The sequence below is a fragment of the Chlamydotis macqueenii genome, chromosome 12, assembly GCF_036417535.1.
Source record: "Chlamydotis macqueenii isolate bChlMac1 chromosome 12, bChlMac1.mat, whole genome shotgun sequence".
Lineage (NCBI taxonomy): Eukaryota > Metazoa > Chordata > Aves > Otidiformes > Otididae > Chlamydotis > Chlamydotis macqueenii.
Genome location: NC_141567.1, coordinates 2,006,275 through 2,028,842, shown reverse-complemented (window position 1 = coordinate 2,028,842; position 22,568 = coordinate 2,006,275). Strand labels below are relative to the sequence as shown.

At 41.5% G+C, this 22,568-nt stretch overlaps 1 protein-coding gene across 2 annotated transcripts in view; it reads left to right on the top strand.

Moving 5' to 3' along the window:
• SMAD3 (SMAD family member 3) overlaps positions 1 to 22,568 on the top strand; it is a 74,062-nt gene that overhangs the window by 8,560 nt on the left and 42,934 nt on the right. The window contains exon 1 of one of the 2 annotated variants that reach the window (XM_086757312.1): positions 7,198 to 7,216. The exons of the other annotated variant lie outside the window; for it this stretch is intronic. The gene's annotated coding sequence lies outside the window, so the exon portion shown is untranslated. Of the gene's footprint in view, positions 1 to 7,197; positions 7,217 to 22,568 lie in introns of those variants that run through there. 2 annotated transcript variants of the gene reach the window in all.

The window sequence follows — 22,568 nt, the reverse complement described above, 5'->3', positions numbered from 1 at the left end:
GACTCTCCCTTTTCACAATAAAAGAGGAAAAATTTTGTCCTTCCTGTTCTAGTTGCTTGAACATGAAAAGAGAAATTCACTTACTCTTCACAGATGTAGAACAGTTAAAGTTCACAAAAATATTAGGCTTAGTAGAAAACATCTGTGGAACATGAGAATGCCTCTTTGTTTTTGTGTTGAGTGTGCGACTGTTATTGCTTTATCTACTTAACAGCTAGAGAATGCTTTTTTTTTTTTTTTTCCCCAAAATTTCCTTCCCATCCATAACTGGATTTTAAGCATTGCTGTGTGGGAAGACCCAACTACAAGCACCTTTAATTTTGTTATGCTTGTAAAGACTAGATGTGGGGTTTTTTTCATAGAGATACAAAGTCTGTGGTTTCCACACATGTGGGACTGTACACAAAGGTCCTTTTCTTATTGTTATTTGTTGAACAAATAGTTGCTCCCCGTGAGTCAGATGCATCGCCGATTTGTAGCACATGTGTAACAGCATCTGAAAAATTATATCAGTGTTTAAAAAGCACTCTTTGCCTAAAAGAAAGTCTAATAAGCAGCTGGGGCCTGAGTCTTTTCCCATTCTCTTTGCATTTGTGTGATTACATGGATTTCAGTAAATTTACTTCTGATTTATATGCAAGTGAAGAGAGAGTCGGGCCAGCACAGAAAGCACTGAACTGAAAACAGGATAGAGGTGTCTGTAGATTCAGTACTATCTGGCATTCTCTTTTAAATTCCCAGCTTTTGGAGCGTCTCTAGGTTCTTCTTTGCAGGACTTGAAGCCTGCCCAGCAGATCCTGCGAGACCTGAGGGCTCCTGTCCCACGAAGACTGGACCTATCAGCCCTGGGAAGAAAATCTGGCAGGAAGCTAGACAGGATTTAGCTGGAAGTTTGTTGAAAATGATACTTCTTTGCAAAGCATTTCATTTCTAGCGTTCTCACTCATATTTCATTGAAGGTTTTCTGATAGGCAGTAGTGTGGCTTGGCAGAGGCCCTCCACGTTTTGTAGCTGAGATACCACTGGCAGTGACTTTGGCATTGGCAGCGGCTTCTGATCTTCTGCCTGTGCAGAACGCAGTATTTGGCTGTTCTCACTGTGGGCTAGATTTTTTTTCTTTTTTTCTCTTTTTTTTTTTTTTTTTTTTAACCAGCCTGCATACCGATGGTGAAGCCCTTATAATGTGTTTCTCCATGAGCCGTCTTCCCACCTCCCCTGCTACACCACTGTATGGGAAGTAGCAGGGCTTTCGTCTGGTGTGGCCTACATAAAGCCCACCCACAGTTGTTGGCCTTGAGTTCAGAAGAGCACAAGGTCTACTAATAACATCTCTCCTTTCTTTCTTCTCCCATGGTCAGCAGTGTGTTGGTGGAAAGGTCTAGAATAGTTACTGGTGTTGGCCTGGAACCTTCAAGCAAAACTCCAGTGAACTCTGGAGGCCCCAGATTAATTACCTCGTAAGAGTTTCGCAGGTTTGGAATGGTGACACTTACATATGATTTGGCTAATCTTTCTTCATATCTGCCTGTTGGGCATACAAAACTATCTTTTTAGGCCGTTTAATGTTATTGGTTTTTTGTCAAAATGTTGTGCCTTTTTTTAATGGCCAGTGAAGTTTTTGCAGATGACTTAGAATGGTGGAAAGTGGAAACCAGCTGATCTGAAACCACTGCATTAGAAACAAGCTTAACAAAGTAATTAAATGTAAATTTTTAAAAAATGTAGATAATCCCTGTCTAATTACCAAAGCTAATACTACTTTAGAGCTGATTTCTGTCACGAGTAAAAGTCTGCTGGCAGTCTGCAAACTGAGTTCTGCTCTGAATTAGATGCCGTAAATAACTTGTGTGTAGGTAGGCAGCTGATCACTGAAGCTTTTTCCCAAATCTGGTTTTGCTTGTTTGGTAGAACTATAGGCTGAAAGTTCATGTATAGAGTTGCAATTGCGTATTTGTTTTTCCCAGTTATAACTGAATTAAGATAGGTTTTTGGTTGTGGATTACTGCATAACAAATGTATGTTGTGGTTAGGGAAGACTGAAAACGTCAGGTTTTGTTCCATAACACTGTGTAACATTGAGCAAAATGTTTAACCTGCTTGTACCTCACTCTTAACTACCTAGCAAATACAGTACTTGCCTCATAAGGATGTCAGAAAATTTTAAAACAGTTGTGGAAAGCTCTTGAAATCTCGAGAGGTAGGCTCAGTTGCAAAACCCAATGCGTTGCTACTTCAAAAAGCTTTCTCTTGCTGTTCAGTGTCTCACTCGTACTAAGAAAGCAGTTTTAATTTTTGTTGGAAACTTTCTTTTAAAATATCTAAGTGCTACGTCGGTGAGAATATTAGAATTCCACAGATGTTTAGTGGTAAACCTTAACTGGGTTTGCATAATTTATCTATTCATCTCTGTGCTGGTGCCTCCTGTACACATGGAATATTTTGACTGGTTGATACACATCATACCACAGTGGTCTGCTACTGAGCTTAAGTTTGAAGTCTGTTAGCACGAGTCCAGGGGAAACACTATACGTGTAGCCTCATGTTTTCATTTAAGTAATATTATATAACCACATGTGAATGTAATGCCATCCAAATACAAAATGTTAAATGAAATAAATGTGCGTCTGTCAAGCGGTTGTGCTGTTGCTAGTGGACTTTCGCAACCATGACCCACAGCAACACAAGTTGGAAAAACTAAATATTTCTGTACCTGTAGTTGTCTTTCACTAACGTTTTGGCAGCCTCTGAGGATGCTGGGCAATCGCATCTCTCTGCTTTAAAACTGCTTTGCATCTGAAGACTTCTGGTGAATTATTCCGAAAGAGATGACTGAAAACTAATAGCTGGCCATCTGGCTGGAAACAACATTATTAATTAAGTTTTCTCTTTTAAATAATTTACAAGTTTGAAATAAATGCTCTTTTCAAAGGTATTGAAGCAAGTTGAATTTGAATTCTTACTGTGGGAAACAGTGTATTTAATGTATCTCTTCACTAAAATTAAGGGTGGAGAAGTAACGCTTGCTACCATGGTTACTTAGATTTCCTAGGGGCAAAACAACCTCTGGATTAGTCCTTGTGATGGTTGCTTCCCGTAAGGGACAACATTTATGCTCAGATGCTGTCAGCTGCTCTCATTTAAAAATAAAAAAATCTTTACTATGCAATATTCGTTGAGTCTTTTTGAAGACCTTTTCGTCATGGTCATTCCACAACCTGTTGAAGGGCCCATGCCCTATGGAAAGGGGAGCACTTGTGACTTCTCCTTTTATCCTATAGATCTTAAAGTCCTTTATAGCAGAAGAGGTTTTTACCCCTTTTTGCTGATGGGGAGAGTGAAGTCCTGAGAACTTGGTTTAATTGCTTGAGGTTCATGGGGGCAGATGCAAAGCAACATTTTGGGTGCAGACATCCGAAGGCGTGCTGCCGTGTTCTATGTACAAGACAGAAGTGACCTTACTCTTGAGAGTGCATCTTCCTATGCTCTGGATGAAAAACAGGAGTCAGTTTGAAAGCTACTCCCAATAATTCACACATATTCATAATGTAGCATTGATAATTATATTAATAAAACTAATTTTCAGTTAAATACAGGAAGAGTTCGCTAGCGTTTTAGAATCACAGAATCATAGAATGGTTTGGACTGGAAGGGACCTTCAAAGATCATCTCGTCCAGCTCCCTGCCGTGGTCAGGGACATCTTTCACTGGATCAGGTTACTCAAAGCTCCATCCAACCTGACTTTGAACATTTCCAGTGATGGGGCATTCACAACTTTTCTTTGTGTGTAGGTTGCCCAGAGATTATGAAAGTTATGTTACGTGTGCATGCTTTCCAGACTTAAGATGGGTACCACTCACTTTGGTCTTGATTTTTCAGTACCTGAAGCATACCTAGCAATTCTTGCTGACACGTTTGAGGGCCAGAAGAACAAGCTTTAATTAAAAGCTACCCGTAAGTGTAGCAGTTCCTGATGATTGCACTGGGAGAATGTGTATCTTAGGGTATCGGAAGAACTGTATAGCCATTTAGATAGATGGAGTGGTGTGCAGTCATGAAGAGAGAACCCTTAAATGGTGTTCTGGGTTACAATAATAGTTTCATGTAAACATGCCCTCAGTTCTCTCCCTTTAATTCTCCATTTTTTGCTAATGGTGTGTGTGCTGTGAAATATTGGTGTGCCAGACACAAATGAACCTGTATAAGCAAGTGAAGGCCTTGGAAATTATGGCTTGAAATGGAGTTTTGTAAGTCACTGCTTTGCATGCCAGGCTCTACTGGTTTGAAAGCCCTGTTGAGATAGCTGCTTCTAAACAGGAATAAAAATAGACATTTGAGTGTTCTGATTTTAGAAAAAAGCATTTATTGGATTATGATTGGCTGATGACTTCGAAGCTGGAGACAGTTTTATATTACAGAGCTTCTCACTCTGCTTATTCTCTCAGTTCCCGTTCTCCCCTCTTCTTTTTTTTTTTTTTTTTTTTTTCTTTTCTTGCTTTCTATTTTTATGATGGCATTTCAGAGTTTCTGCGGTACTGGCAGGCCAGCTATTCCAGAAGAAAAAGAAAGAGAAAAGGTGGGAGGTAGAGCTAATGAGCACTAATAGTCTGTTAGTAATTTGGCTGTTGAGGGCTTACCTTCAAAGTTTATATGTTTCCAGTTTCTGTGCTAGTCAATGAAAGATCTGCTCGTGCTTGAAGCCATTGATTACATGCATTTTGACAGCCTTCGTGTGCTTCAGTAGCAAAGAGGAAAAGTAGGAAGTTTAGAATTAGAGAGAGGCCATTAGAAGTTTTAGGACAATTGTTTTGTGCATTTTATATTTTTTATATGTGTGTGTATATATATATTATTTTTAAAATATGTGTATATAAATAAAACAAAATTTGTGTCCAGTAGAATTAGCTTCAAATTGTTATTTTAATTGAGTATTGTAACTTCATTTAAAAAAAAATGTTAATAGTCTGTTAACATTTGAACAAAATATGAGTAGCCCTTGCATAGTATGTACATGTGCCTATATAAATGAAATAATGGGATAATAGTTTTCCCGTCAGCTCTAATGCTGATCAGAGATTTGAGCTGCTTCAAGGGCATGAAAGCAGGGAGCGGGAATTCCAGAGGGATGGAGTAGTTAGTGCATATGGATGTGAAATTCCTCCATCCCTCCTGGTGAAGGGGCCGCAGTGCTGTGTGGCCTTGCTAAAACTGTTCTGTGAGATGCAGCTGACCACCTAGGCTCTGCTAATTTGTGCCTTTGTGACTTGCATTCTCCTGTGTGTATGTGGTTTTTTTTCTTTGTTTGTTTAGGGATTGGAGTGGGGGTTTTTTGTTTAAATATTTTTCTTCCTTGTGCAGTGTCTGAGAACCTTAAACAACAGGGAAAGGGTTACTTGGCGGGCAGGGAAAGGGACAAAAGTGTTCTTTGTTGTGAAAGCAAAAGGCATTACGTAGTGGGACAAAGCGTAAAACAGTCCAGGCATAGGTATTCTTGTTTCTGAAGCCTGAGTGGGATTTGATTTTTGTTATTAGTCACATATTTTTTCATCTGTCATTTTTGCACGTGCAGAGCAGGTCTGAATTTCCCTCACTATGAGTGAAGAACTGAGGAAGCGTGAAAGACTTAGTTGCGCTTTTGCTTTAGGATCACATCTTGATTTTACAAATCACGCTGTATTGCATCCTTAATTTTGGTTTGCAGTCACTGTACTGCTTGGAACTATGAAGAATGTTTTTCTAGGTTCATTTGAGGGTTGAGTGTTGTCAAAAGCTGGCTGAAAGTTCATGTAGTGTAACTGCATATGTAATGTATTGCTATAAATTAAATCATGGCAGAAATATGTTTAGAAGACAAGGATTATTTCAAAATACAGGTCATAACTTTTCTAACAGTGATTCAGTGACTTATTCCTGTCAGTTAAAAATTGCACCTCACATTGAGTTGGATCCAGTGCTAGCTTGCAGGATTTAAAAAAAGTTCTAATTTTTTAAATCAAGTGAGGTTGTTATTCAAAGGTACGTAGTGTCTTTAGAATAATCAGGAGACAAACATGTCTCTTCACAAAAAAACTGATATGCGTAGTTTGTTTTGTAGCTATCATAGAGAGCGAGGTCTGCTGTGGAATCTGAAGTCGGCAGTCCTTTGGGACTGCAGTGTATAGGCTTGCTCATAGGGTAACCTTTCTCTGGTTTTGTTTTCTGGTGTTATCTCCTGGCACGAAAGACTAGAGGAGGAGTAAGTGAAGTCTTTAAAATTTGCGTGCGTTTATATCTACTGCAGTAGTTTACAGGGACTGAAGAAGAGACGATGAAGGAAACTGTGTTCATAGAATCATGGAATTCATAGAATTTGTGTGTGTTGTGCAGTAGTCTACATGGGTGAAACTGTCTATGTGGTCTTGTCTTTTGGGAAATTTTAGAAAAGTTTTCCACAGGCTGAAGAAGTTGAAAGCCACTGTATGCATGCAGTTGGCCGGCAGATGCATCCAAGCCAGCTTGTTGTTGTTAGCGGACGTTGTGATAGCAATAACCTCTGCTTTTATTTGTCCATCATTTTTTGTCTTGTACTTTAACCCCAAATATTTTCTTAGTATGGCAAGAAATGGCAGTGTGGATTTGGACGGAGTAGGCATCTCGGGATGTGCTGCTGGGAGCTGGACTCAGTGATCCTTACGGATCTCTTCCAAAGTGAGATATTGTGTGATCCTATGATTCTGTGTCTTGTTGATGTTGTTTGGAAATCAAGTTAATTTTGACAGAAATGACAACTCTAAAGTATCTAATTCCCATATACTTTCATGCTGTTGTATCTCTACATGTTATGATAATGATACATCAGTAATGTAATTTATTTATGGTTTCCACTTCTACAAGCATAGTTCTTGTTACTTACAAACCACTGCAGGAATATTACTCACTGGGCAAACCGCTTGACTTTGAAGAATGTGACTATGATGAAGTGTTTTGTTTTCTCACATCCTACGCCGGTGACGGGTAGTTTCTTGTCACTGTTGCTACCAGGGACCGTTCAATACAAGTTTGTGGCTTTACTGGCAAATAGGTTTGTCGTGATTCCTCGATGAACAGGCATCTAACCACATGCAAAGCTGTTACAGCTGGCCGTTTGGTAACTGTCCTTCCAAGGTGTCTCTGAAGTGACTCCATTAAGTCTTTTGATGTCCCCTTCAAAGAGAAGACTAAATGGTGTCTCATTATAAGGTAAGTAGCCTGTTAGAGCTTATGTCCTCTAATGAACAACTCGAGCTCTTGAGATATCCTTAGTCTAGCACTTTTTGTGAGGGCTGAAAGCATTTTGCATGCTGGAGCAAGGCGTTACAACGAAGTGAAATCTGGGTGCAAAACTGTCTGGGCGTTGCTGGACTGTGCAGGGATTTGGCATTCTTGTGGAACGTGAGTAGCCGTGTGACCCTTGTGCAACAAGTGAGCGAGCAGCCTTTGAGATCGTCCTCCATCTTCTTAACCGAGTCTGGCTCTCTGCAATCCGAGCGTTTGTTGGCGCACAGATAAGCTAATTGTACAAGAAGCAACATTACCTGGCAATTGCCTAATCTTCCCATGTGCCATAATCTGCTACCCAGATATCTTGGATAATGCAGATGGGAAGTATCATCACTTTATGGGGCTCTGTTCTCCAGTCAAAATTGGGTAGATCGCCACAGTGCATTTTGTCAGAGATGAGAGTATTTCAGAACAGGGATATGTAACTGTCATTGACAGGAATTGTGCCTGGAGCGTACTGAATGAAAACATGCTTCTTAAAATCTTTTTCCTTTAAGTTACATCAAAAGACTCTTGTATAATTTTAACATATAGTTACTGTGAGGTGGTGGTGTTCATATGCACCTCTAATCAACGTAGCATTACTTTCCTCATCTTTTTGCCTTAGTTGAAGTCCTTCATGAGATTATTTCTGCTAAAACCTCTCATTCTGTAGCATTCAGTCTCTTCCCCTGCAGTGCTTTAGCAATACTTAAAGTGATAGATCAGCACCTAATAAAAGTGGGATTATCTCTAAGCTGAAAATAAGTAGAAAGAGCCTACTGTGGAAATTTCAGGGTTTACTTGTCATTACTGATTTGTTTCATAATACTTGTAGTAACTTCCAGTGCAGTAATCAGCAAGGTGAGGGTCTTCAGAGGACTTTGTCACTAACTGTTTTTTACTGCCTGCAAACTATGTAGACTTTGGCTGTTCAGACTGTTCAGATGATCTCTCCCCAGTCATCCAAATATCACAAGCTGTTCAACTTGTTCATTTATTCTGTTGGAAAGGCAGAGGGGAAAAACAGCCTTGACTTGCACCCTGGAGGGACGCTATGCAAAACCAGTCTAAGGTTTCTGGGGCGGGAGCAGTGGAGTTTTCTATTCTTCTGTTTATTATCCTTTGCTTTCTGTCATCTCTTAGCAAATAATGAATAACCATAATAGTATGCTGCGAGACATGAAATCTGGAAGTGTTTATTACAATATGTGTGTGAACCATAGTCATCACCAGAATTTATTTTCTCACGGACTGGTCTAGTAACTGCCTGGGGGGAGAGGCTTGCAGCTACCTTTGTAATAAGGTCTCAGGGCCTTTGGTATTCCTGCTTCCCAGGTTCCCCGTCCCAATTACTGTCCATTCTGCAATCAACACCTGTCTCTAATTTCCATTACTAACAAAGGACTCTGCCTGCTATATAAAACCCTTTGCTGTTTGTGTGTAGAGTACTTTGCTTTTACAGTCAAGCACTGGGAAACACCACAAAAGCAGATAAAAGCTCAGTAGAGCTGTTACTGCAGTAGGCCTAAGACAAACATAAAAATTTGTGAGGTTTTTCCTTCCTTCCCCTTGTGGTTTATTTTTGTTTTTATTTTTGATACGAGGGGCGGGATGTGAGTGGGGAAGATTTATCTCCAGGCGTGAACACTGAAATAGGTTGGGGTTTGTGCACACTGTTTGTGGGGTGTTTTTAATCTCCTTCCCCCCCTTTAAGAACTGTTTTCTCTAAATTAGGATTTGCATGAGCTCAGTCCTGCAGTGAGCTTCCCATGGTCAGCCCTGTGTCCGTGTAGAGCTGTAGGAAGCCCTTTGGCCCTGAGAACACTTAGGATGAGTAATAGCTGTCCCACCAAATTCACACGCGCTTGAAGTCAGACGTGTTCTGAAGAGTCTTGCCAGATTAAGTCTCGTACAAGTCAGTGGAACTAATCGCATGTCTAAGTCTAACCATACCATTCCCTTCCTCAAATCTGCAGCTGCTCCTGCATGGCTGTGGTATTGCCTGAGGTGCTCGGAGACGTACGTGTTTCTGAGAGAGCTGCTTTGCCTGCAGTAGGATTTCTTTAATTTTATTTTTCCCTTTTTGTAGCAGATCTGTTTAACAGTGAGGTTGCTGCTACTTAGGACTCTAAAAGCATTTTGGGGAGGATTGCTTGAAAAGTGATTTTTCAGCTTGCAGTGACTGCAGTCTGCTTAGTAAATATATATTTAATGTTATTCTTTGGGTTTCTAAAGAAAATGGAACATCAGATAATTAGTTCAGCTTTGTTTCTAGAAACCACATCTCTACTAGCAAGCAAATGCAAAACAAAAGGGAGCATTCTGCTACTGAGTGAGGGTGCAGCTTCATGTTACGCCTCTCATTTAGTCTTAGTAGTAGATTGCCATTAAAAGGCATAATCTCATTTCTGTCTGTCTCTGGGTGAGTCTGCTACCTGCTTGTCCAGAGTTTACTGTAATTTTCAGAGTGTCTTTTTATGGCCACAAGATCACCCAGTCTGATGTTTTGTAAATCATGCACTTAGAAATCAGACTTGTGGGTAGAGTTTTGACCTCTGTATTGAAATTAGTAACCTGTACAAGTGTGTCTTCTAGAAATGCATCCTGTCTTCATTTAAAGATCCCAAGACAGAGATTCTACTATGCTCTCAATTTTTTTTCAACAGCTGATAGTCTCCTTGCAAAAAAAAAAAAAAAAAAAAAAAGGCCATATTTCAGCCTGGTGTCAGCTTACAGCCTTGCTTTGTTATACCTCTCTGGACTAGACTGGAGAGTCCTTCAGTATTCCCTTTTCCTCCTCCAATAAACATACTCTTACGCTCCCGCGATTCAGTTGTCACTTGGTCATTGACTGAATAAAGAGAATGGATTGAAATTCTTATATCTTTCGTTTTAATACACTTTCTTTAGCCCTAAAGTGGTTTTGTGTGGGTATATTTTTAGCAAGCTATATGCAGCCAATTGCCTTTTGACTTTTTAAAGTCTAAATGTACAGTGTGTAGAAAATTACCTTTTATAAACCAATTTTCTCCTCTAATAATGGAATGAAACTAAATTTGAGAAGACCTTTAAACTAGATTGCCCAGAGTTTTGGTGGTCTTTAATTCTGCTGTGATCTTTTAATTTTTTTCACTGTACCTGCCTCCAGAAATCCCCCACCCCTCAGGTGATGTTAAATTTTGTCCCATGATGGGGATGTTTTATATTTTGGGTTGGGTACCCTTATAGCTTGTGCAGTCCTTTAAAGGAGCTTTCTGAAGAGCAGTTGTCCCCAGAAGCACAGCTTTTGGCTTTGCTGGCTTCAAGAGGGTAAAGGTGCTTAAGCAGCATAATATACTGCTGACTTATTCTGAATTAGAGCCTGTGGTTTGCCTCATGATTTGAGAAGGATGGGAGAGAGCTTGGAACATGGGTGTCCCCATGGCCTGACACTCCGACTCTGTGGAAACAAAACTTCACAGATTCCTCTGTAGAGGCAGTGGGAGGTGAGGCAGCTTGCCACGGACCTGACATCTGACTCAAGAGGCTTGATTCTTTCCACCTGGAGAAGCCCTGTGATTATTTTTAGTACTTATGATTCTGCTTAGAAATAGTTTTGAATAGTATGGACTATTGTAGGAAGGCAGGCAAATTGCCCGGGAAGGTATCTGAAAAGGTTTCATTAAAAAAACATCACCTGTGATGGAGCAGAACAGTGCTGGGTGCTGAACCAGCTCACATGTGCTATGCTTATGTGCGGTAATGAAGCAAGTCAGAGTTTGGATTTGAGTGTGATTTCCATAACTTTATGAAAAAATTTAAGGTCTCCTATATTCTTCCACATTTGTCTTTGTTTTTATTTAAGATGCTAGTATGACTTTACAGTTTCACGAGGGGTGTGGGAAAGGCATATATTAACTATTTCAAATATTTGTTTTAGGGGTAAACTCAGGACAAAACAGTATCTTGTTGTTTCAAGCAATGCTTAACATTTCTGCCCTGAGGAGAAGAATATGATTACACAACATGTAATAAGGCTTGCATGGACAAGTTGTAATGAATATTAAATAACTGTTTGGTAGCAGCACGCGTGCTTCTAAGTTAATAAATATACGTTGTGGTAATGTTAGTGAAGACCTCAAGATTATAATTATTTGAAATATGCTTTACAAGTGCTTAGCAGAACAAACTAGTTCGTCGTCTCAGTCAGGAACACACGGTCTAAGGAGGTGCAAGGAATTTTCATTCACCCCATGTGGTTTAAACGAGCAGAACACATCTGCCTTTCTTTTAGCAGTCAGCTGCTTCGCAAGGGCCATGTACGACTGAAAGATGGATTTAAATATTTTCCCAAACTGAGACTTGTGATGGCAGACTGATTTTCAGGTGGCTTAGAAATCCAGAGTTGCTGAAGACCAGTTGAACATGAAGTCATCAGAATGATGCTGCACTGAAACTGGTGCCCTAAGCTTCCTGCGCGTGAAAAACTGCAGTTTGAGGGAATCATCAGAAAGATGCATTTTGACTGATTGATAGGCTGATGCTCTTGCCAAGCTTCGAGACCTGGTGGAGTGATAGGGTGTTTGGCTGTGGGGAAAGGGATGAGTAATTTAGCGTTCACCTGAGCAGTTCTGAGGTCCAAAAGAAGCTTCCTGTGCCTGTTTATTTCTTTAGCCTTTATAAAAGCTGAAGGGTCCCTCTCCAGTGTTACAGTTGGGTTAGAGAAAAAGGGCTCTTACTACTGAGCGATGCGAGGAAGGATGATTGCCGTTTTGTGGATTTTTTTCTTTGCTTCATTCTTGGTTTTACTCCAGTGCAGAACGAACTTTGACACTTGTGAGGAATTAAAGTAGATTGTCAAAAGTTAATACTAGAAGGTCTCTCTCTTTTTTTGTGTTGTTTTTTAATTGTGTGGACCGTCTCCAATGTAGAGCTGCATTGTTAAGTGTTGTGATGCAAACTCTGTAGCCAAAGCTTAAGCCTGTTGTATTTCTATTCAGGATTTATTGGACAGAAACGTGTGTGCATCTGTAAGTTTGCAGATTTGCAAGGTGTTGGACCCATTGTATTGGACTGCCCACGTGAATTGACTCTACCAAACCTATGGCAGCTGAAATGTCTCTTCAAAATGTGGGACTCGCTGTGCGCGTTTGCAGTTTGTGCACGTGCAGTGAACGTGTCTGGACTTACTGGACCTACTGCGACCTGTAGCTTTGACCAGGCTTCAGTAGGTCTGGAAAGCAGGAAGAAACACATGAAATCGTTAAGCTCTGCCTGAACACCTTTTTTTTTCAGATGAAAAAGAGCTGGTGTGCTTGGGGAAACCTGGAAACACATTAGCTGGAGGGAAGCCATTTAAAATGGCAGTGTGATTAATTTCCACTTCGTTTTTTCGGCTGGAGTCAATACTTGGACAAGAGTTGCACCCTGGGAACCAAGCGTTCAAATGCGGGCTGAAAAGAAAGGAGATTGCTTGCATACCTTTTGGCTTGTTTCTGCTTAAAATAGCACATAGAAATGCAACTTGGTGCCCAGCTTCTGCTGACTGGGCCCAGTTTTTTTTCTCTCAGTGGTGAGGGGACTGTTAAGGCCCTTTCCTAGGTAAACCTGTAGCATGAAGTGATTTAGTCATCTTTCATTTCTCTGGGAAATTTTAGGGTTGTCTTGTCTCTGTTCAGGATCCCTCGAACAGAAATGAGAGGACATCCAGGACGTGGATGACAAGGAAGCTCAAGTGCTTTCTGGAACTCTGAACTCCCTGGGTGTATACATGCAGTAGCTTGCGGTGGCTCCAGTGCTGTGTGGGAGCATATTCCTTCCTATTAATTCTCTGTACAGCACATGAGCCCGCTTCCCGTCGGCAGCCTGTTCCCCGCAGGGAAAAGATGTGGTTTAAAAGCAGCCTTCCATTGCATTCCAGGGCAACATTCAGCCAGCTCCAGCTGCCCTCTTTCTCAGACGCTCTTCAGATCTAAGCAGGGGATAGGATGCAAACTGGATGAATTGCCTTTGTGGTAGCAATAGGCAGTTTCCAGCCACCATCTCTCCTAGAGAAAGTTTGCCCTGCGCCGCATGAAAGGGAAGGAGGGCGGTGAGGATGGAGCGAGCTGGCTCTTGGTGAGCAGCACAATGCATGTGTGAGCTTCCTCCTTGAGAAAGCGTCCAGACCATTCATGTGCTGTAGCAAAATTTATGGGGTATTCAGATGTACAGGTTTTTTGGGTTTGGAAAGAAGGACCAGCTTGCAAAACATTAGATGTTAATGCCAGATGTATTTGGATGTGGTTTGCTTTGTTCTTAAACAATAGAAAGTTTTGAAGAAAGAGGAATATTACTTGTGCCCATATGTCCCATTGTTTCCATCACGGGTATAGTCTCGGCGCTAGAGTTCAGGGTTATCATGCTATTCTGTTTGTAGCAACACATACGGTTGAACGTTTATCATCCAGTTTGTTGAATCTTTGATCTCTTAGCTGCTTCTCTGATCAAATCTGGAATTTGCATCCTGTGCTGTAGTAACTGCATGGTTTTGTGGAGCAGTTCTGAAGGAGTAATTCCATCACTGCACACCCGCTGGGTGCTTGAACTGTTAGGTGTGAGCACTTCGTTAGTTCTGCGTGTTTGTGTCACAGTTTTTCATGGCCCTGTATTTTACCAGCAGTGATTTCAAAGGGAAATAATATGCAGATTAAAAAAAAATCAAATGGCAGACCAACAGCATGAATATAAAAATAAGATTCTGAATACTTTGTTAAAAAAGAATCAAGAAATCTTCCCGAGTGATGCTTGCTCTTAGGGTACGCTGGGCACCCTTTTTATCTAGGCTTATGGAAGAAATGTGCTTTGAAAATGATCAGAAGTATTCAGGAGATGATGCAGATGAGGATCACTTAGCTTTTTCTAATTTGGAATTCTTGGATCTTAATTAATTTACCTAAGATATCAATGAGTATCTTTCATTTCTCTCTGAATTGCAGGGCTGATTGCTGAATTTAAATGAACAGATACTGTAACACAGTTTCCTGGCTCTGTGAACAAAACTTGAAAAACCAAGAGTGGTGAAACCATAATTGGATTAAATGTACTCCTTTACCCGTTGGGAATATGGATAAAATTTCTGCCTTTCAGTAGTTCTGTTTTGACCAGGCTAGTTAAAGATCCTCGGCTGATGGCTTGAGTTACAATGGCTTGAATAGCAGATGGCAACTATGGAAGTGTAAATTAGCTGGCAGCTGACATTGCTTGGAGAGCTATTGATTGCGTTGATACCATTCTATGAGGATAAGTGCTAGATACTCAGTCAATCAATAGGAGGAGGATGGAACTTATTTGGAATCATCTCATTAAGTTAACTTGTCAAGAGTTCTTAGTTATATCCAGTTACACAGCAAAACTTTTTTAATTAGGTTCCCCCCCCCCCAAAAAATAACTTGTTGCTTTGAAGTCTGGACTCTTGATTCCTTATGGTCAAAAATTCCTAGGCTTTACTGTAGCAAAGATGCTAATATTTATTTTAAAATACTTTGCCCTTGTTTCCTGGACTGTTCACATTCAGGGACACAAAGGTGAGGAGAGGAAGGAGAGCAGGCCAAACACTCCCATCAGAAGAGCCTGGGGAAATCTTTGTTTCTCTCCAGCCATTTCTCGCTGCCTTGGGAGTGGTGGTGACAGATTTTGCAGAAAGTAACGTCCGGTTTCCTTGACCAGCAGAGTACTGAATGTGATTCAAGGTTTTTCCAGGGAAACAATGGATTTAGCAATACAGGATTATCATACTGCTCACCAGCTTGGGTACCTGCCTTGGATTGTAGCTGGCATGTGATGCATCATAGGAGTTTCCAGTCCTTCCCGTAAAGATCTTGGCAAAGCTAGCAGCAAAAGAAAATAAAGTCTCTGTGCTTTGATACAGCACAGGGCAGAGGATGATTGACTACCTTCTACAGCAAAATATTTAGTCACTTTGTACTTGGTTTTACTCGATTACTCAAAATGGCAATATAATTTTTAAATTTGTCTTTAGTATATGATTTGTTGGCTTTTTTTTTTTTTTTGACTCAAATATAAAAGCCCAATCAAGGTAAGGCATAACAGTAAGGAAGTGAGCGGAGCAGCAAACTCAAAGCATTGGACTCTTCCCCCCAGCCTAACAAATAAATAAGCTTGGAAAAAAATAAATAAATAGTGTTTGGATAGTGATGCTTTACTCTGTGACTGTTCCACAGCATGGAAATGTTACATTAACACTGGACAAAAGGAAAATACTGGACTTAAGTTCAAGAGAGATATCTGGCTTCCTGTTAAAGATCTTCAAATCCAGCGGCTGCAGGACAGGTGACCAATCTGGGAATTACTGTGTGTGGTACGGAACTCTGCCAGGTGCTCCCTCTTCATCCGTGGGAAGTGTGGAATGAGAGCGCTGTGCGGAGTATCAACAATTACAGGACACTGAGGTGGGGTTTCGTTGCCATCCCCATCCCGTGTCACGGGTTTGACTGTCACTTGACTGACTTGCAGCTGAATGGAGCAAATGGAAATTGAGAACTGACTCTGAACTTCATGTTAAGTAAAGAAGTGATTTTAAACATAAGCAGTTTATCTGCGTACTGTTGGGAATTTATCTGTGGCCTGATTTCATTGTTTGGGAATATTTCTGGTTTTACTCCGAGGGGACTGGTTCCCGGGGAGTGCCTTTGCTTTCTGTGGTTCCACTGTCCCAGACTGCTTCTGCAGCTGCCAGAGGCTGTGTGAGCCTTCCGCGCTCTCCAACCAGAGATGCGATTCCTTTCTCAGGATATTTCTCCAGTTTTAGCCCGGAGCAGCTGTGTGTGCTGCCCCCGTTCCCTAGAGCCATTATTATATCCAGCAGAGCAAGGAGGCCTCGCTGGGGTAGATGGGCAAAGCAGTGAGAAACGGGATCCGTCTGTAAGAAACCCTGCTGCGGGCCTGGCGCACAGGTCCCGTTCCCTCCTGCACGAGCAGGGGAGCCGAGCCTGGCATGGCAGACTGAGCGTTCTCCCAGTATGGCAGCCTAAAGCCAGCCTGTGTGAGTCTTGCATACCCTCTAGTATGATGTGCCGTTTTCCTCCTGAGTGAAGAAATTAATTGTATTTGGGAGTCTCGCTCTTTGCCCAGGCTGCTTTCAGGTTTGGCTTTCATGCCTGTGTCAGCGAGGATGCGTGTGGCATCGTCTTTGACATCATTTTGGAACAGGATCACCCAGGAGTTGCATCTTAGACCTCTTCTTGCTTTCAGTGATTCTGAGATAGAGCTGGGACACAGCTGAGGGTCTTCCTCTTTTATACTTTACTACTGCTTTTTTTTTTTTTAATTTTATACCTTTTTTTTTTTTTCCTTAAAGTAAGAAAAATAAGTCGAGGCATCTTTTTTTTTTAAGTTACACTTAGAAAGGAGTTAAACCAAATATGAGAGGTGTGATACAAGCTGCCATTCCAGCATTGATTCTGCAATAGAGGAAGGTCTCTCCGAAGGCTTTGAGGAGCAGTACGAAAGCGCAGCGTGGACTCAAAGAGACTCCTGTTATTCAGCTCTCAGGAATGCAGAGGCATGCTCCAGCCAGGGTGTGGGCGGCTGTTTGGTTTGCGGTTCTTGCTAGGGGGTGGGTGATTTTTAAAAGCACTTGCTGAATTCGCATTCGGTTGAATAATGGCTACTTTATATACGAATGATAAATGTTAGTCACAGCGGAGCAAAAGAAGTTTCTTGTGTTGGTCATGGATTTGGCATATCAAAAAAGGGGGGGGGAAGGGGAGGAAAAAAGAGAGCAAGCCTAGGGTTTTACTGCTTCAGAAAGTGCAAAGTTAAACAGAGCTGCATTTATGTTATGTGACATCTTTAAGCCTTTGGGTCTCTCAACTTAATGCCAGATATCTAATTTGGAAATATTTATTGTAGCTGGCATATCTTTTAGAAGCCTGTCATCGCGGAAAAACTGTCATCAAACTGTCCTAGCTAAGTTGTTTCTGTTGAGTGACTTTGTTTTCAGAGCTTCGGAGTTATATGAATCATTTCTGCTTCCCTATGGCAAGTAGTGGCTGCTGCAGAAAAGCTTATAGGATCTGAACTGGATTTATGTGGTGGTGTGGGGTTTTTTCCATTCTATAATCAAAGATTCTGCAAAATTAGATGCCAGAAGCCCTATTTTTAGATTTTTAGAAGTATCTCTGACGGAGCACCTTGATATTTATTCATTTATTTGTTTATTTTTCCCCCCAAGTGCTGGAAGCTCACCAGCCCCTCTTTGAGTCAGGCTTTGCTGACCTGATTTTTCAGGTTACTTAAGTGCGTTAACATGGAATGAGGGCAGTTCTACGTGAAAAAAGAACAGGTTAGCCATAAAACTCGTTTGAGAATGGCATTTTATTTTCCAGCTGCCATTGTTTTTTCAACACTTGATTCACTTATTGCTTATTTATTATTATTGCTTATTTTGAAAAAGCAAAGCTCAGTGCTCTGGATTTGGCTGAGGTTAATCTCGGTGCCTGGGCCACTGTGATACCTCCTGGGAAACGGCCTTCTGGATCCCATATTTTTACACTCCTCTGTATTGGCCCTGTTCTCAGCAGGCGCCCACATTTTCCAGCTGTAGTGCCTGTCTTGACTTGGTGTCTGCTCCCCAAAACTGACCACACAGCAGACCCTAGGATGTAGAACCCCGTAACGGACCGTGCCTTTAGGAAAAAAGTGGGCTCAAAACAAGCTGCAGTGTTACAGCAACTTCCAGAAGGCTGCGAAGTGGTTTAGGTGGGTACAGATGATACTGATTTAAAGGAGAATGTTGCCAAGCTTTGCTGGTTTGGTTTTACACTGCTCTGCTCCTGGGGTTAACACTGAGCCTTGTTTAAAGCTCTGCTCGGCTTTGCTTATTTTCAATTACCGTGTGTCAAGCACTGAGGCTCAGACCCAAAAGGAACCAATTCAAAACACTCTTGATGAAGCTGAACGCTGGCTTCTTGCTCTGCTAACCTGCAAAGCCCTTCCTGGGAAGAGTGGATTATAGAAATCTCAGTTCCGCTGAAGGAAAAAGGATTTCTCCTATTGACTTCTGTGCAGCAGCTGAAGAGGGTTGCTGAGGCGAGTTTTTAATTAATGGAGGGGGGAGGAATCCGCAAATATTTCCTTGCTTTCTGAAAGATGAAAAGGGACTGCATATCACTTTTAACGTCAATAATGTTAGTAATGCAAAGCCACAAAAAGGAAATTAAACTTTAAAAACCATGTTAAAATAACACTGAGGATTTGACTATAGCCCACAGAGGCAAGAAAGTTCAAAGGGAAGACTGAACTTTGTCTGACCCTGATATGCCTAGGAATTGCAACACAGTTTCTCTGCAACGCTATCCAATTTATAAAGTCTTTACCAGAGCAGGAGGAAGAAAGTCAGTGGCACCCTTTTAAAACTTGAAGTTGTTCCCTGTGTAGTTCATACAACAACAAAAAGAAATTTTAAATCACAACAGCCAAGCTATCAAATGGTTATATACGTGTGTCTGTTTTATGATACCTATCAGGAAAGCAGAAATCTCCTTAAACACACTAATTTTCTTGTTTGTTTTTTTTTTCCTAGAGAGGGTATACAAGCAAAATGTCTTCCCCTTGGGATTAATACTCTGTTGTTCCTTTCAACTGTTAGGCTTTTAAGTGGTAAATCACTTTGCTTGAGATATGCTTCTTATTAAAAACCATTAAACTTTTCTGTCATATCTCCCTGCTGGTGGGATGGTTTTTGTTTGTTTTTTTTTGTTGTTGTTTTGCTACGGATATCTTGGGTTTGGTATGCCTGTGTGTGTGTGGGGGGGTTTAGTGGTTTTTTTTTTTTTGCTAGTTTGGAGTTTTGTTACAGATGTTGGTATTTCTTGTCTCTGCATTGAAATGCTATCAAGAAATGTAACACTTAACAAGCTGGGAAATTCCTGAGTTAATTGGCACTGCCTTTCTCACAGGTGGTACAGCTGTTTCGCTTTTGGCTTCAAGAGGAGTTTTTAATCAGAGGTTTGAGTGTCTGCTTGTGCCTTGGCAACCTACAGAAGAGATGTATGCCAGCTACCTTCTTCACAACATACTGGTATAAACTGTTATTGCAAAGGAGAGATCAACTTCATGCTGTAACTTCAGTTTCATACCGGTCTAATGAGATGAAGCTGTTTGAACTAACGACGAGAGCTTGCTCTCCAGTCTTTGTAGTATTCACCCTTGAGCCCTGAGCTGAGGTGGTGCATCCCAACCAGAGCCTGTTCTCTGCCTCATAGCTCAACGCTGAGGGGCTAGATGTGTCCTTTGTTCTGCCCACCATTATCTTACACTTTTTACTTTCCACTTCACTTTGAGGGTACTGTGTGTTGGACCCACGGACAGAGTCAACATGTGCAGATGTTTCATTGTAATGTGGTGGCATGCTGTTAGCTTGTGCTGTGATCTGCAGATTGTTACAGATCTCGTTTAAGCCGTTGGCAAGATGCCTCCTGCTCTTGGTACCTCCCGTCACTTACAGTGAGTATTTTGGTTTTCACCAAAATTGATAGAGGGGTTTCTTACTAATGCTCTTAAAAGTTACTGTATTACAGCAAATGCTTATTTAGAGAAAGACCAGCAAGTTGTGCATGCAGCCTTGTGTGCTTGGCTGACCAAAAAAACCCAAAAACCAGAGTAGCCCAAAAGATAGAGGTGTTTGTGGCCTAAGTTGGGATTTGCAAATGAGTAATATGGTGTACAGAAGTAGTGTGAAGCTGCTCTTATGGACCCCTGTCGTCGTGGTTGGGTGGTTTAGAGTAACTGAGTCTGAGAGGAGGGAAGTCCCCAGAAGATCCCCGCTTTCGCTGGGGAAGCCGTGGTGAGAGAAAGCGCAGCACAGAGCCTCACCAGCTGCTAGCTGGGTGCCTGCCGTGGGTGCATTCGAAGACTTTGTGTAAGGGACTCTGCTCAGGTGGGGTGAAAAGGTTGGTGAGTAGAGGTTTTTCCCTAGTCTGTCTGCTGTAATGCTGGCCGTGCAGATCTATGAACTCCTCAGTTTCAGCAGTGCCATTTGGAGGGGGTTGTCAAACCCCTGTGGTTTTACTGTGTGTACTTCACATGTGTATTCTGTTGATTCCTTAGAGGGGAAATTTTGCTGTTTGTCTGTGTGAGAGGGAAGGTTTTTTGGTGAAGTGTAAAGTCTGCAACGTGGGTACTTGACTTTGGTTCTGTATTTACTTTTTTGGAGAAGCTCCAGTGAAGCTTTTTTCCTCTGAGTAACTCCGGAGGCCTCCTGCACAGACTGAGCAAATGGAATTCCCATAAGAGACACTCCAAACTTTTTTTTTTTTTTAAATAACAGCCAATTAATAGAAGGCTGCCGCTCTGTATACTCACTCCATACTCATTCAAAATGTATTTGATTATACCAAACCACAGAGCTTAGATGGGACAGAGACATTATAATTTGCAAGGGGAGGGTGTTGGGATTTCACTTTTACGATGACCTGTGAGAGACCTGGAGAGGCTGACTGCTCAAGGGCAATCCACAGAATTCACTGCGGAAGCAACGTGGGAATGACGTGTAAGCCCTGGACTGTGAGACGGTTTTTCTCGGGGTTGAGATTTTTTTTTTTTTTTTTTTGAAGTTATACTAAGCAAATAAGTGCACAGACATGACTGGCCGTGTGCATTTCACAAACTCTTCTTGACTTTTGGATTAAGTCCTAAGTCTCTGAAGAGGAACGAGAGAGTTGCTTATTGGGGCTGTGTGCATCTGTCTCTCCTGGGCTCTGCCTGGTACAGCAGGAGTGACTGTTGTGCAAAGAAGAAGATAGCAAGGAGGGCTCGCATGATAGCGAGGAGGACAGGACAATCGCTTCCCCCCTCTACACACACATGCTTTTAGAAGCTTTTAGGCAGGAGGACTGTAACAAGCAGGGAAGCGATTAGCAATGTCTGTATTGGAATAGCATATATAGAATAAATGTTACTCTTTACTGGTTTAAATTATTATAAAGAATTTCCTGTCTTACCACTGTGAGATCTAAGATAAAGTTTATTATTTCTTGCATTTACTTTCTGCAAAGAATGTTTACACACATACATGATATGGAAACAGCATTAAACATTAGACATGGCAGAGACCTGATGGACTTGCGCTCCTGTTCTCATCATAACTTCAGATTGATTAGTCTCCTTTTGCTTCAGTTTCCATTCAAAATGGAGCAAATAATTCTTTTGGGCACTGAGACAATTGTGCAAAAGGGTATCGGGCACTTGGGTGCTATGGTGATGGGGACCATATAATTGCATAATTACATATAAAATGCAGTCATCTTTTTCAGGTTATTATAACCACTTTGTTGTGTAGTGATGTAAGGAGGGAAAACTTAATGTTCGTGAAAAGATCACATAGAATTTCAGCATCATGAGCAATGTTTCTGCTTGGGGAGAGTATGGTGCGGAGGCTGCATTGCTGCATCCTTTTATTAGTGAGTAAAGACAATCTGTGCAGCCCTGAGGTTTTGCCCCGGTGCTGCAAGGGAGGATAGATGCCGCAGTAGCAGGCAAACAACAAAGCGTGACTCTTTGTAACCCTTGCCTGCTGTGTGACCACAGCCAGGAAGGGAAATCAAGTTGCCTACCAACACAGCCGTGCATGAAATGCGGTTGGCGTAGCACTCAAATACCCTTTCTGGGGACTTCTGAGCTCTGCAGGGTAGCAGGCACAGTCATCTTCTCCACTTGCCCTTTCTCATAGCTTTACTTTTTTTAGAATAAGAGAAGACATAGTCATGGGCAGCTGTAACTTCTTATTCAGCAGTAGTTCTGCTTGAACTGGATTTGTGTGACAAGGTAAGGCGCTCTTGAGAGTTGCCTCGTGTATCCCACCTTTCCTTTCCTGCCTTCTCTTGGGGAATAACAGAATGAATCCCTGCCTCATTTAGGCGTGGGAGGGAGCGGACTGCATAGTTCATAGAGAAAGCTGACATAAAACCTAAACTGCTTCCTAAAGTGGCTAGGTTAGGATTATTCTGGTGCAAAATATCTCCTAATGCCATACGGAGTCATAATGGGCCAATATGTGCCAGGAGGTATGCCAGCAGTTGGAGAAGTGTTAGATACCTTGCAGGTCACGTGAGGAGGAAGGAGCAGAATTTTCAACTTGAGCTTCTAAATTACTTCGGTTTTCTTAAAAAAAAATAAATTAATTCAAGTTTTCAGGAGAAAGGGAGTCAAAACTGGACTTGCGAAGAGTCATGAGCAGATTAGTAGAAGAGCAGTGAATAAACATGTTTGTTGGGTAAGGTATTTTTAAGGCAAATAAGTACAGCTAATG